General features: G+C 34.5%; 1 protein-coding gene across 10 annotated transcripts in view; it reads left to right on the top strand.

Annotated features, from left to right (window-relative positions):
* Positions 1-16,271, top strand: part of NKAIN2 (sodium/potassium transporting ATPase interacting 2) — a 1,033,472-nt gene that overhangs the window by 863,273 nt on the left and 153,928 nt on the right. The gene's annotated exons all lie outside the window — the stretch shown is intronic.

Below are 16,271 nucleotides of genomic sequence, written 5' to 3'. Positions count from 1 at the left end.
ACAAAGAATATGGCTCATGCAGTTTAAGGCATAATCTTGGCTTCTTAGATCCATGCAGTTTTGTAAAGTCAGCTGAACTCACTCTTCTGACTGTTTTCATCTGAGTCTTTGAAACTGCCCTCTCTTCCAGGATATCTGGCTTAGATCTGCTTTCATAAACTGCTGCTTTCTCAGCTACTGCTCTTGATTAACTCCAAATCTCTACAGCTCTTTTTCTCTACCCTCATTCAGCCTTTCTTTCACAGATTCCTGAACCCTGGCAAGCCTGTCACTCCGTTGTTCAGTTTTCTGCCAATCAACTCCTGGCTGATTTTGAAATTAGCATTCACAAAGCCCACATTTGCATCACACATATGTAAGATATCTCCCATCTACAGCCAAAGGAAGACAAGTATAATATCCATGTAATTGGGACGAGGGGCTATTAATCACACAGCTTCCAGCCGTGCAGAAAAGACTGCTAGAACACCATAATGATGAGCCAGGTGTGGTATTTCGAGCTTTCTCCTTCTCCAGCCACCCTTTCTTCTAGTTGGTATCAGATAGCACATTCAAAAGGAATTCAGGTGTTCACAGTTTTAATAAAACCAAAAATTTAAAAATCCACATTTTCTAAATAGATAAAATAAATGTATGTGGGGAGAGCCAAGGAGGAGATCAACTGGGGAGATATTATTCATGTTACAAAAAAATTAATCAGATTCATTCAATGTGTGATTGGAACTGCATGGTTTATAAAATATGTTCACATGAATTAAATCCTCTGACTGTGTCACAGTCTCTGAGGGCAGCAGAATAGGTTAAAAGCTCTTCTTGAGACATTTTAGCTAATAAATAGGGTCAATGAACATGCTCTCATACCAAGGCTGGGAAATAGTCTTCAACCTGAATGCCAGCAGCAGCTGATGGGTAATGGATTCCCAATGTCTAAAAATTCAGAGTTCTTCAGCAGCAAAGGATGCCATGATTGATTAGCTATGTCTGCCACAGATGAGGGGAATGAAGAGGGATGTGCCTCACGTTTATTATGTACATATTATGCTTTTCTTTCTCTGATAAAAGCAATGAAAAGGGTGTGTGTTTTACAAACGAATGTGCAGAAAGAATAATGTAAGATAAAATATTTATTTCAGTAGCTGATATAATGATGTATATTCAAATATGCTAAAATTCAAAAAATTCATCTGGGTGGGGGCCTTAATTTATCCTTTCTGTAGCCACATCCAGAGAATCAATATTCCTAAATTTAATATGAACTTCAAACAAATTGCTTGTTTTTTTTTTTCTTTATTTCCTCTACTTTATTTCCTTTACTTCTGACACACTTTAAGTTCATGGCATGTTGACTATGAATGTTTTCTAGGCAACTGGCAGAAGGTATTAGGTAAAAAAAATGTAAGTAAGCTTTCTGTTTCCCACAGTGTTGGCTTAGAAACAGTGAACAAATGAGCAGGACAGCCATAAAAGGTGTTAGAAAAGGTTCTAATACCTGGTGCATGTTTCATAGCTAAGAATAGTTGAATGTCAATTTCTCCTTCAGTTGTATCTGTTCCCAAAACTCTCTACTTTGCAGAGTGCATGAAATGGTAAAAGTCATTGTTCAACAGATTGTGGAAAAGAAGATGTAGGTAAAATTTGTACATTGGAGTCAATAAAGTCACAAATGACTTTAGTTATTCTATTAATAATTTATGTTTGCCATTTGGCTGGCTAAGACTTACTGAGGGATACGATTAGTGAAGAAATTTTCCAAACGTTGAACCTCTTTATCCAGGTGGACTTGAGGTTGTGTTGGGAATGGCACATGTGTATTTCTTCGGATGTAGCTGATGTGTATGGTGTCTGCATAGGATTGGCCTTATTGTGCATTTTGCTGTTTGATGCCTCTGGAAACATTCAATTTTGTTGCTAAGATTTGAATTCTGACTACCATGTCACCTAGGATATTGCCATTCACGTTTTGCATTTTAAACCTTAGTTGTGAACTTGTGTGACTTTAAAGGGATGAGTGGGGAATGGTATGTGGCTATATCTAGCCACTCTGCACTCAGAAGTGATGTGATTACCATGGCTTTGGAAATATCCTTCATTACATTTATTTGAATTAAAAACTAAAACAGGTTTTTTAAGAAAAAAAATTATTTGATTTGAATTGTTTCACAGTAGAAAAATGATTCCATTATGTAAAAGTTACAGATTTTGCCATTTTTCATAAACTAAATTAGCCAGATCTCCAGCTTCACAGTTTGAACAAAAAAATACCCAAAGCACATGATTTCTTAAACTGACAGAAAATATTATGTTAAAAAACATATATTGAAATTAAATAGCATTTCAATATTTCCCATACTGTTATTGTATTCATCAGGTTGAACTAGGTGACTATAGAAGAAAGAACTAGGAATATAATTAATAGTTGTTTATGTCTTGGTAGTATTTTTGATATACTTTCCAGAAATTGCTGTTGCAAATTGGGCAATTTTCAATCATTTCCTTTGTTTAAAATTGAAGGAAGACCTAATAGATTTGTCAGTTGGTAGACTATTGGAAATAAATTTTGTAATAGTTAATTATGTAAATTGTGGCATGGAAAAATTTGCTGGAGTTGAGTGACATCATTATAATGAAAAGCCTTCAATTCTTCTCTATTTAGCAAACAAGATTTTTCACTGCTTAAACCTTAAAGAGAAAAAACCTAGAAACTGAATCATCCTTAAATCTGTCTCATTCTTTTGCTAATGCGCAGTAGCCCACACTTACAATACTAGCAGCTTGGGAGGCCAAGGCAGGTGGGTCACTTAAGGTCAGGAGTTCAGAACCAGCCTGGCCAACATGGTGAAACCCCATCTCTACTAAAAATACAAAAATTAGCTGGGCATGGTGGCACATGCTTGTAATGCCAGCTACTCAGGAGGCTGAGGCTGAGACAGGAGAAATGCTTAAACGTGGGAGGCAGAGGTTGCAGTGAGCCAAGATCACTCCATTGCACTCCAGCATAGGTGACAGAGCAAGACTCCATCTCAAAAAAAAAAAAAAAGAAAAGAAATAAATTCATTTCAAATAAAATTTTATTTTATACCTAGTAGTTTTAATCAATATTTATAATAAACAGTATTGTTTTGATTAATTTTATAAAATAATAATTGTGTTGATATCTCAAACAAGAATAAATTTTTAATACTTTATGCCTTATGGACATGGGAAAAATCAAATTTAAGTTTATACATATTTAACATATACACAAATTTATACATATACATACACATTTTCTGCAGAGAAGTTGTGATAGAATGATCAATATAAAACTTTCAAGTTAAAAAACATTAGCACAATGTTCTATGGAAGCAGTAGAGTGGAGTTCAAAAGGAAAAGGAATTACATAAAATGTATAATCTTTAAACAAGAATTTGTACCTGTATCTTTAAATAAAAGAAGATGAATTTCAGATCATAGTGATATTCAAACTTCATTGGACTTATTTAAAAGAATAATATAGAGGTCTCTTTAGCATCTATTAATATTGATCATGTGCCAAAATAAACAGACCTTTTGCTGCCAATTACTCCAGTCCATACTACCCAAAGAGATCTATAGATTCAATGCAATCTCTACTAAAATCTTAATGTCATTTTTACAGAAATAGAAAAAATAATCCCAAAATTCATATGGAACCACAAAACACCCTGAATAATCAAAACAATCTTGTGAAATAACAAAGCTGGAAGTATCACACTTCCTGATTTCAAAATATTTTAAAAACCGCGGTAATTGAAACAGTATGGTATCGCATAAAGACAAACATATAGACCAAAGGAACAGAATAGATTCCAGAAATAAACCCACATAAAATGGTCAGCTGATCTTCAACAAGGTTGGCATTTAAAGTAATGTTTAAAAATATCAAGCATCAATTCCAAATGTACATAGTTTTCAAGTATCTAATTCTTTCCAAATATATGAGAGCAGAAGTGGGCAGTACAGTAAGTCAGTAATTCTCTACACTGACTGAGAATAGAAATTTCCCATTCAGTTGTTTAAAGGATTACCATAATATGACCTGCTCATGGAAGTTTTCTTTTCTTAGGCTTGAGGCAGGGCCTACATGGTACACTTGTCAAATTTTTCACCAGAAATATTAGTGCCTTCCCTTTCTCTTCACTACTGATTCTTCTACGTCCTAAATTATCAGAAACACATGGTATCTAGTCAGGGAAGATGATTCTCTAATGCCAGAATGGCATCACAGCTCTGATTGCTCCATCAACTCCTTTTCGAGCCCCGAGAGTCATTTACCTTCTAGGACTGCGGAGTCAGGCCTTTCATATAACTAGCCTTTTATCAAATAATGAATCTGTACATCTATATTGTGCTTACTGTATTTCTCAGTAAATCGTGAGTTAGTATAGATCTGGAGTTAAAAACTATCTCTTCAGATTCCTAGTCCAGTATCCAAGGCTCTACAACAGTTTTCTTCTTTGGAAAAAACTGCTTTTTACTTGTAATAGAAAATGGACAGAATGACTAGACCTGGGCTTCTTTCCCAGTTCCCATGATGGTTCAACAGCGTTGTTACTTGGCTTCAATTATTATACCTACGATTCCAACTCTAGTTCTCCTGGGAATTCAGAAACACAGAGCTGCTTGTCAAAACATAGTAATCTAGTAAACAAAATAAAAGTGTTTTTCTGTAACATCAGAATAGTTTATACAAATATTCGCAAAAATATGAGAAGAAGAACCAAATATCAATGTAAATAGAGTGTTTTCCCTATGGCAACGTTACTGAAATAAGAGAATGAATGTGTAAACAAATAGGAAAAGGACATTTCTTGGCACAGTATGCAATTGCAAAACACATCTAAATAAGCAAAGACCTACAAACTAATTTCAGAACTTTGGCTGGATCTATCCCGGAATAAGTAAGAAATATTATTATTATTGAATTGTAACAAGTAAGTTATTGCTACTTCTGAAATGGGCACAAGTTTAACTTTCCAATCTATTCTCTATTCCTCCAAATAATAATAAATTTATTTGAATATTACCCCCTTCAGAGCTCAACACCTTGATTATAATGTCAATAAAATTTCGGTTAAAATAAACACTAAACGGTTATCATGTTCTAAATTTTCTTTCACTTTATTACTGAAAAGTGCACTTGTAAATTGGTGAGTGATTCTGTGAGCCCATGAACTAGCAATGTGCAAGAACTTAAACAGCCTCTAAAGTCAGATTAAAAGTTTTTTTTTGTTTGTTTTTTTTTTTTGCTTTTAATATTCTCGGGTATTCCCTATTTGCAAATTTAGAAATATAAGGTAAAATATTCACAGGCTGGGATTAACAGTCCTTAAGCCTTACACCCAGTTGTATAATAAACTATTTTGTAATTATGAACTAAATGAGATAGTGTTTAAGAAATTGCCTTGAAAAAAATAAAGGTAATATTATTTATTTTCTCTTTAGCTCAGTTTCTTCCACTGCACATTGAGAATACTATTACCTTTTCAGGCCAACTCACAGTGCTATACAGAAACGAACTAAATCCTGCTAAGTTTACTTACTCCCCAGGTAGAACTGTGATTCTTAAAGCTAGTGTAATAATATTTAGTGTAGATCACCACTACCCTACACAGGAGCAAATTTTATCCCACATCAACTATTATTATCAGGATGCAATACCTTTTTCTATATATACTTGTTTGAAGCACTTGCTTACTTTCTAATTATATCATATTCTATGGAAATGTTTGAAAACATCAAGGAACAAAAATACCAATACATTTAAGATAGTAGTAAGGATTTTATGTTCCAAAAAAAGTCACCAATAACTGTGTTTTCTTAGTAATGTGAGATTTAAAGGTTGAAATTCTTTGCATAGAGCAATAAACAATGTATGATCTGATTTTATATTTGATTTTATAAACTTAAAATTATTTCAGGAAGAAATAAGTGAAGTATATTAAATTATAAATTATTTCAGAAATAAGTAAATATATGAAGATATATTAAAATACAGCATTTTTTGAAAAACATTACAAGTTGTTGGCCTTGAATGAAAGGTCATTGTCCTGCCAGGCGTGGTGGCTCACACCTGTAATCACAGCACTTTGGGAGGCCGAGATGGGTGGATCACCTGAGGTCGGGAGTTCAAGACCAGTCTGACCAACACAGAGAAACCTCATCTCTACTAAAAATAAAAAAAATTGGCTGGATGTGGTGGTGCATGCCTGTAATCCCAGCTACTCAGGAGGCTGAAGCAGGAGAATCTCTTGAACCCAAAAGGCAGAGGTTGTGATGACCCGAAATCATGCCATTGCACTCCAAGCTGGGCAACAAGAGCAAAACTCTGCTTCAAAAAAAGAAAAAAAAAAAAAAAAAAAACAACCTTCTTCCTAATTCTTTATAAAATATTACTGTCTTTTAGGATATTTTTCCTGTCCTCATCAATTATTATGATACAAAGGTTTTTAAAATATATCTTAATGGCAATGTCCTCTTCATGGGAACCTAAACATGGTGATAGAAAAATAATAGTAGGACATGTTAGTGTTTTCAAATAAGTGGAAGAAATTCTTAAAGGAAGGATATAAATATGATTTATAATGACAGCTGAAACTTGAGGGATGATTCATTATCTAGTATGTTATACTTGTGGGAAAAATAATTAAAAATATGGGCAAACACACTTAAGCTAAGTAGTTTTTACTCAGTAAAAGAAGAGCCATTGGTGGCATTCCTTCCGTACATTTTGCTTTCACCAATCTTATAACTAGGATTGAAAACTCTCCTTTTATCAGCTCACACATTCTTCTATACAGCAAGATACCTGATTCCTAGTTCTTATTATTCTCTTGCGTTTTCCTCTGTTCATGGCATTGTGGCTGCTTCTGTCCTAACTGCCATTTGTTTCTCTCTGACGCTTGTCCTGACTGTCGTTCATTTTGTCAAACTCCTATCAAGCAGTGGCCCTGAGAGTCAAGACCACAAGTTTATATATATATATATATATACTACTTGTAATCTCCTAACTTAATTCATAATATTACACTTTATTATACTCAAGGAGACAGTTATTTTTCACATAATTATTTTGGTTAGTGCTAATTGAAAATATGGCTCTAGAACCATGGACTGAAGTAGTGTCCTGTCTTCAAGGATGTTTTGAGTTTCTTTATCTCCTCTTATATCCTGAAATTTATGAGTTATTCCATTCTCCTTTATTGATTTCCAATACCTCTACCTCTTATTTTTGATTAGCTTTTCATCAACAATTTGATAAATATAGACTGTTCCTTTTTCCTCTCATGACTCAGTGTGTTCTAGCAGTTCATCTTCACTTTCTCTGCCTCCTGTTCCATAACTTAATTGATTTCTTTGTCAGAGAATAATAGTAGGTTCTAATTTACTTTTTTAATGTCTTGGTTTTTCAACTCATACACATTCTAATTTCATGCCATCCTCTTAGTTTAATATCGCGTTTAGTTTGATTTAGTCCTACCATACCATATGTTAGCATAACAACAACTCTTCCTGAAATTACACTGTGAGGTACAGATATCTTCCATGTCAGTGATTCAATAATTGTTCATGTATTTCTTTTCAGCAATATACTCTTTTCACAAACAGAAATGTCTGTGTTGCTTACAATTTAAAAATGAGAGGCAAGTTGTCAAAGAAAGTTTGATAATTAAAACGTAGTAAAGAAGTCACCAAAATAGATGACAAAATGTGTTTGGTCACATCTTCATTGTCCTTTAATTGTGACTCTGGGATCTGAATTGATATGACATAATCATGTCGTGCCCACATTTTCTTTGGTTCAAACTTATGGTCTTAAAAGCTCCAAAGTTGCTGTGATAATTTAACTGGGATTTGGAAGACCCACATCCCAGCAGTAGTATGGATTTTTCTTCTGGGCAATATATTGTGTCTATATGATAGGGTACACATGACAGCTTATCACCAGGGTAGTATGTGGAGTAATAGATTATAGTTGCTGTCTTGGAATACAGGCAGGAACTTCATCAGGGTCTGGATTTAGGGCAACCAATGGCATTGTATTCCCCCATACTCTTTAACTGCTTGGAGTTAGAAACAGGTTTACATTCCTTCATTTACTCATTAAATATTCACTGAGTGCCTCTGCCCCACCCCACGTTGGTATAAAGTGCCAAATATACAGGGTCAAAGTCTTTGCTGTCATGCAACTTAAATTCTTGTGAGGAGAGGCAAGTGAATATATATAGTATGTCCAGTAGGGTAGCTGTTCTGTTGATGAATAAAGTAGGATAAGGTAAAAGAGAGCCATCAGAGAATGGCCAGGGAAGGCTACTCTGGATAGGTGACTTTTGAGCTAAGATCTGACTGCAGTGAGGACTGATCCATGTGGATATTTGGGAAAGGAGCATTATAGGTAGGAAGACATTCAGAGTAGAGACCTCTAGTCAGGCGGGCATGTCTGGAGCTCTGACCAGGTAGGTATAGCCGAGTATGCAGTCAATAAATGCATATTACTATTCTTAAAAGGAAGCTAGCTTACATATCTTTTTCTTCTTCCCTTTGACTTCTTAAATTCTCCTCTTTCGTTAAAAGATTCCCCGCATTCTTTCAGAATCTAGTCATTCTCTCCACCTCCATTTCTCACATTTGAACTGGTATTACATTTATTTTTCAACTTTTTCTCTTTTTTATTCTTTTTCTTTTTCCTTTTTTTTTTTTTTTAATTGTACTTTAGGTTCTAGGGTATGTGTGCAGATCTTGCAGGATTGTTGCATAGTGACAAGGTGGTTTGCTGTCTCCATCCCCCTGTCACCTGTATCTGGCATTTCTCACCATGTTATCCCTCCCACTCTCCCCACCCACCACTGTCCTTCCCCTACCCCCCCCACCACAACAGACCCCAGTGTGTGATGCTCCCCTTCTTGTGTCCATGTGTTCTCATTGTTCAACAGCCGCCTATGAGTTAGAACATGCAGTGTTTGATTTTCTGTTCTTGTGTCAGTTTGCTGAGAATGGTGGTTTCCAGAGTCATCCATGTCCCTGCAAAGGCTACGAACTCATTGTTTTTTATGGCTGCATGGTATTACAAAGTTGTATATGTGACACATTTTCCTTGTCCAGTCTATCATTGATGAACATTTGGGTTGGTTCCAAGTCTTTGCTATTGTAAACAGTGCCTCAGTGAACATACATGTGCATGTGGCTTTATAATAGAATGATTTATAATTCTTTGGGTATATATCCAGTAATGGAATTGCTGGGTCAAGTGGAATTTCTGTTTCTAGGTCCTTGAGGATTCACCTCAGTGTCTTCCACAATGGTTAAACTAATTTACACTCCCACCAACAGTGTAAAAGTGTTCCTATTTCTCTGCATCCTTTCCAGTATCTGTTGTCTCCAGGCTTTTTGATGATCGCCATTCTAACTGGCATGAGATGGTATCTCAATGTGGTTTTGATTTGCATTTCTCAAATGACCAGTAATGATGAGCATTTTTTCATATGTTTGTTGGCTGCATAAATGTTTTCTTTTGAAAAGTGTCTGTTCATATCCTTCTCCCACTTTTGGATGGGTTTGTTTTATTCTTGTAAATCTGTTTTAGTTCTTTGTAGATTCTGGATATTAGCCCTTTGTCAGATGGCTAGATAGCAAAAACGTTTTCCCATTCTGTTGGTTGCTGGTCACTCTAATGATTGTTTCTTTTGCTGTACAAAAACTCTGGAGTTTAATTAGATCCAATTTGTCTATTTTGGCTTTTGTTGCCAATGCTTTTGGTGTTTTAGTTATGAAGTCCTTGCCTATGCCTATGTCCTGAATGGTACTGCCTAGGTTGTCTTCTAGGGTTTTTATGGTGTTAGGTCTTACGTTTAAGTCTTTAATCCATCTGGAGTTAACTTTACTTTAAGGTGTCAGGAAGGGGTCCAGTTTCAGTTTTCTGCACATGGCTAGCCAGTTTTCCCAACACCATTTATTGAACAGGGAATCCTTTCACCATCTTCCAATTATCTGTTTTATTCTGCCTGATAAGCCCGACAAGTCCGACATTGAACTTACTACTCCCCCTCTCAAATCTTCCCCTTTCTGTCCTCCTCTCTATCACTGTCAGGATTAATATCATCATCCCCATATCTGAAGGTTGGAATCATGCTGTCATCTTCACTCTGTTTTCTATCTCCTCCCATGTAGGTTGGTGCAAAAGTAATCCCGGTTTTGCCATTTAAAAGTAATGGCAAAAACCACAATTATTTTTCCACCAATCTCAAGATAATCCAAATGCATTACTATGTCACTAAATCTTAGGGAAATGTCAGTTACTTGATTGCCAGAAGCCAATATTTTTGTTTCTAGAAAATCACTGTTTTTATTCATTCATTTGATTATAAAATCTATTATCCAGAATCTTGTTGATTTTAAGTAGCATTTTTATGGTAAGCCACACCTTGCCAAAGATTGATTGACATGACTCATTATCATCACTCTTTCCTCTGTACAGATTAGTTCATAAAAATATTGAAATTTTCAAGAGTGTTCTTAGAGATTCACTCAATGAGAAAAGTATAGAATAATGTTAATAAAATATGATTTTGTATAGCATTATTTTAAACATAGTTTATAGAACATCTTCACATATAAATTATTGCAATGAGTTCAACAGCACTGTAAAGTGAGATTAAATCTGAATACCATGAGAGTGTGTCTGGGAAAATTACTTGATCATTTAAGTTATTAATTAAGAATCGCTGAAAGTGCTGTTAAGTATATCTGCAAGAACATTTACCTGAGATTAATCTTTGCTTTTGCTTTCTGTGTGTGTGTGTATGCATGCGTGTGTGTGTGTGTGTGTGTGTATTGCATAATAGATATTTTTCTTTTATATCCCATATGCTTACAGATGTTAATCTCCAGAGAAGAACAATGATTCTCCCAAGAAAGGCAGTTTGTTGCCTGGCTTTGTTTCACTGACACTCAGTTGGAAGCTCTGATGATAAATGATCTGCCCATCAGCTTTGCTTCACGAATCCAAAGAAAATGGAACTTATCAGAAGCTGAGCCTCAAGTAGTACCTGTGCCTGTTATTTGGGCCTTTTCACGCTAGGTTTAGCAGAGGCCTTAGTCTTTCATCATTTGGTTCACCAATAGCAAGAGAAGGGAGCAGTTGCACTTTTAGGTACCACTCTGCAGATTGCTATATTGCAAAATAAACAAACAATATATTTTTAGGGCACCACCTGCAGCAAGCAGCTGTACCAAACAGAGCAGAACCATGAAGGATGTGATTTGTTTCATTTAACATGAAGCCTTAAGGTTTGAGAAGAGAGGGAGGAGAAAGTTCTGTGTATACAACCCACACATCACAATTTAAACTGAAGCTGATTTTCTCCCTTTTTTAGATTGGAATTGAGGTATCATTATATCTCTCCTCCTTTCCCACCCCGCAACCTCTGGTTGAAAACAATTCTATTATTGAGGTTATAAAGTTAACTGAGGAAATTATTTTTCTCTTCCAGTAAACTTCCTTTTCCATTCAAGGGCAATTTTCTCTCATAGCAAACTATACTTAAATGCCAACATCTGCTATATCTAAACTGTGTATAAAATGATGTCTGGCATTTACATGATGCCAATGACATGGTGAGAGAAACTCATACACTTGGCTTACACAGGATTTTCTTCTCATCTATAGCTTTCATCTATTTCTGTCCTTCCTTAGGATCTGTCTTCCTATCTAAATGTGCCACATACGTTCAAAATACTCTGAAAGCTTAACTTTTAGCTCTTATTCTGATCAACAGTCTGCTTTTGCCTTAACCCATTTCTTTCCAGGTATAAAAGCTTTATAGTGCATCATGATAAAAATTTCACCATCCATGCATTGTCTGAGTATATAGAAGCTGATGCAAGGGATATTTTAGGTACTTGGTTTTTTTTTTCTTAGATTTAAAAAATCTCATTTTCTTAATGGCTATTGATTCTGGCCTCACAAACCAAAGTCACCATTTCATTTTCAGTTCTAGGTGAGCTGGGATAAATATAATTAAATTATAGATGACTCTGGAGGCAATCCAGTTAGTTACAGACTGAGGTCATTCTAAGTACAGAATGGGGCAGTTAGCTTTAATATTAGATTGGCCACCAAGAACTATACAAAAGTTTGATTTTTTTTCTCCTGTCTGTGAGCCCATTTAAAAAAAGAGAGAGAGAGAAGAAACTGTTCTAAATATTTATGAAGTAAACTAGAATGTCATTCTTAAGTCTTCTACCACTTACTAGATTCTTAGTCTGGGGAGAAAATTACATTTCATAGTACTTTCAGATATTGCTCTAGGACTCAGAGAACTGAGATGAAAGAATTACGCCTCCAAATAACAGAGGAAATCAAACCTTGTGAGCCAGAAAGCTAAGTTGCCTCCACTGTCATCATGAAGAAGATGATTTGTAAGAATATTGGGCATGAAATAAATTCTTGCCAAAGTTGTCTACAGGAGTGTCCAATGTGGGAACTGTTGCCATCTCTTTCACCCTTCTAACATTAAAAAGATCTTACTGGAAAAAAACTCTCAGACTGGATTTTGCTAAATTGTGTCTGCTTCTGAATTTTTGTCCATCAGTCAAGTCTCTATGACTATTGGACAGTGCTTTTAACTCTGTGTAGTCGAAACTTTGAAAGGTAAGGGAGATATCTTTTATTCCAAAGAACAAAAGAGGAACTTTAGTCAGAGCATCTTTATGTTCCATAAAAAGAAAAGTCTGTTAGATTGATCTTCCATGAGTATTTATAGTATACTAAATATTCTTCAGGGCTTTCTGGAAAAAGAAGTAAGCTTTTGATGATGAGGCTAAGTGTGGAATAAGGAAAGGAGTAGATATAACTGAATATTAAATAATAAGCTTAAAAAATGTCTTGACAAAGAAGAAGATTCAACATCTCAGATTATTGAAGCTGTATATAAAAGGTACAGAGAAAAAAGTTAGGCATCTTCTCTAAGCTTCAGTTTCCTCATCTGTAATAAGCATAACAATACTCCTTATTTCATAGGGTACTTTTAATTGTTGTCAAAAACACATGACGTGAAATCCACCCTCTCAACAAAGTTTGAAATGTCAAAGATGCGGCTGCCTACTATATGCACAGTGTTGTACAGCAGATCTCTAAAACTTTACATCTTGCATGGCTGAAAATGTATACCCATTGAATAGCAACTCCTTATTTTCTCCCTTCCCCCAGCTTCTGGCAACCACCATCCTACTCCCTGCTTCTATGAGTCTGATTACTTTAGATAACTCATATCTGAGGAATCATGTAGTATCTGTCCTTCTGTGATGGGCTTATTTCATTAAGCATGATATCCTCTAATTTCATCTCTATTGTTGCATATAATAGGATGTTCTTTTTAATGCTGAAAAACATTCCATGGTATATATATACCACATTTGCTTTATCCATTCACCTGTCAGCAGATATTTAGGTTGATTTCGTATCTCGCCTATTGTGAAAAGTGCTGCAGTAAACATGGGGATGCAGATGTTCCTTCAAGATGCCATTTTCAGTCCTTTGGCTAAATATCCAAAAGTGGAATTGTTGAATGATATGGTCGTTCTACTTTTAATTTTTTGAGAACTGTATTCTGTTATACCATTTTACATTCCAAGCATCAGTACACAGGGGTTCCGGTTTCTCCACCTCCTTGCCAACACTTGTTATTTTCTGTTTGGTTGTTGTTTAATAATGGCCATCTTAACAAGTATGAGGCGATATCTCACTGTGGTTTTGATTTGTATTTCTCTGATGATTCGTGATGTGAACTCTTTTCATATACCTATTGGCTAGTTGAGTGTCTTTTTTGAAGAAATATCTACTAAAGTTTTTGCCCATTTTTTAATAAGGTTATTTTTTCCACTATTATGTTGTAGAGGTTTCTCATGTATTTTATATGAGATATTAACCCATTATCTGATATATGGTTTACTAATATTTTCCACCATTTTCTAGATTGCCTTTTTACTCTGTTGATTATTTCCTTTGCTGTGTAGAACCTTCTATTTTAAAGCCTAACTTGTCCATTTTGTGTGGTTGCTTGTGCTTTTGATTTCATATCAAAGAAATCGTTACCAAAACCAATTCTGTGAAGTTTTCTACCTACGTATCTTCTAGGAGTTTTAGAGCTTCTTCAGTCTTTATTCCATTTTTATTTGGTTTTTGTTATGTTATGTTAGTTCAGGTTCTTTCTTTTGCACGTGGATATTTACTTTTCTTAAAATCATTTGTTGAGGAGACTATCCTTTCACGATTGTGTAGTCTTGAAAACTTTGTCAAAAATCATTTGACTTTATATGCCTTATTTTGGCTTTTTGGGGCTCTCTACTCTGTTTCATTAGTTGATATGTGTCTGTCTTTATGCCAGAGCCATATGTTTTGATTATTGTAGCTTTGTAATATGTTTCAAAGTCAGGAAGTGTGAGCCCTCTACTTTGTTTTCATTTATCAAGATTGTTTTGGCTATTGGAGGGTCTTTGTGGTTTCATATGACTATTAGAATATTTTTTCTATTTCTACAAAAAAAAAAGCCATTGTGTTTTGATAGGGATTTCATTGAATTTGTAGATTTTTCAGTACTATTAACATTTTTAACAAAAGTTTTTCCAATTCATGAACAAAAATGTCTTTCCATTTGTTTATGTCTTTGATTACTTTTAGCAATACTTTATAGTTTTCAGTGTATAAGTCTTTGATATCCTTTGTTAAGTTTATTCTTAAGTATTTTATTCCTGTAGGTGAGATTATAAGTGGTGTTTTCTTAATTTCTCTTTCAGATTATTTGTTGTCAATGTATAGAAATGAAACTGATTTTATGTTGGTTTAATATCCTGCCATGTTTGTGAATTTGTTTCTAGGTTCTAACAGGTTTTTGTGAGACGTTTAGCATTTGATACAGATTATGTCAGATATTATTATTCTTCTTTTCTGATGTGGAGGCCTTTTATTTCTTTCTCTTGTCTAATATATCTTGGTGAGGACTTCCAGTAAAATGTTGAATAAAAGTGGCAAGAGTGGGCATCCTTGTCTTGTCCCTGATCTTAGAGAAAAAACTTTCCATTTTTCACCAGTAAGCATGAGGTTAGCTGTGAGTGAGCTTTTCATATATGGTCCTTGTTATAGTGGCATAATTTTCTTCTATTCATAGTTTGTTGAATGTTTTTATCATTAAACAGGGGTGAATTTTGTCAAATGCCTTTTTCTGCACCATTAAGCTGATCTTAAGATTTTAAAATTCCTTCATTCTGTTAATGTGGTATGTTACATTAATTGATTTTTGTATGTTGGACCAACTTTACAGCCTAGGGATACATTCTACTTGATTGTAGCATATGGTCCTGTTAAGATGTTGTTAAGCTGAGTTTGCTAGTATTTGCTGAAGATGTTTGCATATATGTTCATCAGGTATACTGACCTATAGTTTTCTTTCTTGTAGTATCTTTTTGTGGGTTTGGTATCAGGACAATGTTCACCATATAAAATGAGTTTAGGAGTGTTCCCTCTTCTTTAATTTTTTGAAAAAGTTTGAGAAGCATTGACATGAATAGTTTCTTAAATTTTTGATAGAATTAATCAGTGAAATTGTTTGTTCTTGGATTTTATTTGTTCAGAGTTTTTAAATTACTAATTCTTCTCCTTACCAGTTATTATTCATTTCAGATTTTCTATTTCTTGATGATTAAGTCTTGGTAGATTGTATGTTTTCAGAAATCATTTATGTATTTTAAGTTACCTAGTTTGTTGCTATATACTTATTCATAGTAGTCTCTTATAATCCTTTGTATTTCTGTCACATTCATTGTAATATCTCCTTTTTCAATTCTGATTTTATTTGAGTCTTCTCTCCCTTTTTTTAATTCTAAGTAAAGGTTTGTTGATGTTGTTGATCTTTTCAAAAAACAATTCTTAGGGTTTTTTTTTCCCATTCTCGATTTTATTTAATATTTATTTCCATCCTTCTGCTCACTTTGGGCTTATTTTGTCCTTCTTTTTCTGGTTCTTTGAGTTGCAAACTTACATTGTTTGTTTGATATCTTCCTTCTTTTTTAATATATGCATTTACCACTGTCAACTGCTTTCTTCAGAATGCTTTAGCTGCGTCTCATAAGTGTTGATATATTTTGTTTTTATTTTTGTTTCTAATTTCTAATTTCCCTTTTTATTTCTTCTTTGTCCCATTTGTTGTTTCGAGAATGAATTGCTTAAATTCCACTTATTTGTGAATTCTCCTATGTTT

Source organism: Sapajus apella, unplaced genomic scaffold (assembly GCF_009761245.1).
Source record: "Sapajus apella isolate SASKATOON/1434 unplaced genomic scaffold, GSC_monkey_1.0 scaffold6, whole genome shotgun sequence".
NCBI lineage: Eukaryota > Metazoa > Chordata > Mammalia > Primates > Cebidae > Sapajus > Sapajus apella.
This window is presented reverse-complemented; position numbering and strand designations above follow the sequence as displayed.